This window comes from Bison bison, unplaced genomic scaffold (genome assembly GCF_000754665.1).
Source record: "Bison bison bison isolate TAMUID 2011002044 unplaced genomic scaffold, Bison_UMD1.0 scf7180017864378, whole genome shotgun sequence".
Lineage (NCBI taxonomy): Eukaryota > Metazoa > Chordata > Mammalia > Artiodactyla > Bovidae > Bison > Bison bison.
Window position 1 is genome coordinate 2,742,090 of NW_011494950.1, and position 1,338 is coordinate 2,743,427.

The following is a 1,338-nucleotide window of genomic DNA, read 5'->3' on the forward strand; positions in this document are numbered from 1 at the left end:
GTACCATCCCTCTGGGTCATCCCAGTGCACCAGCCCCGAGCATCCTGTATCATGCATCAAACCTGGACTGGTGATTCGTTTCACATATGATATTATACATGTTTCAATGCCATTCTCCCAAATCATCCCACCCTCTCCCTCTCCCACAGAGTCCAAAAGACTGTTCTATACATCAGTGTCTCTTTTGCTGTCTCACATAAAGGGTTATCGTTACCATCTTTCTAAATTCCATATATATGCATTAGTATACTGTATTGGTGTTTTTCTTTCTGGCTTACTTCACTCTGTATAATAGGCTCCAGTTTCATCCACCTCATTAGAACTGATTCAAATGTATTCTTTTTAATGGCTGAGTAATACTCCATTGTGTATATGTACCACAGCTTTCTTATCCATTCATCTGCTGATGGACATCTAGGTTGCTTCCATGTCCTGGCTATTATAAACAGTGCTGTGATGAACATTGGGGTACATGTGTCTTTTTCAATTCTGGTTTCCTCAGTGTGATGCCCAGCAGTGGAATTGCTGGGTCATATGGCAGTTCTATTTCCAGTTTCTTGAGGAATCTCCACACTGTTCTCCATAATGGCTGTACTAGTTTGCATTCCCACCAACAGTGTAAGAGGGTTCCCTTTTCTCCACACCCTCTCCAGCATTTATTGCTTGTAGACTTTTTGATAGCAGCCATTCTGACTGGCATGAAATGGTACCTCAAGTCCCTTGCATTCCTATACACTAATAATGAGAAAATAGAAAGAGAAATTAAGGAAACAATTCCATTCACCATTGCAACGAAAAGAATAAAATACTTAGGAATATATCTACCTAAAGAAACTAAAGACCTATATATAGAAAACTATAAAACACTGGTGAAAGAAATCAAAGAGGACACTAATAGATGGAGAAATATACCATGTTTATGGATCAGAAGAATCAATATAGTGAAAATGAGTATACTACCCAAAGCAATCTATAGATTCAATGCAATCCCTATCAAGCTACCAACGGTATTTTTCACAGAGCTAGAACAAATAATTTCACAATTTGTATGGAAATACAAAAAATCTCGAATAGTTAAAGCAATCTTGAGAAAGAAGAATGGAACTGGAGGAATCAACCTGCCTGACTTCAGGCTCTACTACAAAGCCACAGTCACCAAGACAGTATGGCACTGGCACAAAGACAGAAATATAGGCCAATGGAACAAAATAGAAAGCCCAGAGATAAATCCACGCACCTACGGACATCTTATCTTTGACAAAGGAGGCAAGAATATACAATGGAGAAAAGAAAATCTCTTTAACAAGTGGTGCTGGGAAAACTGGTCAACCACTTGTA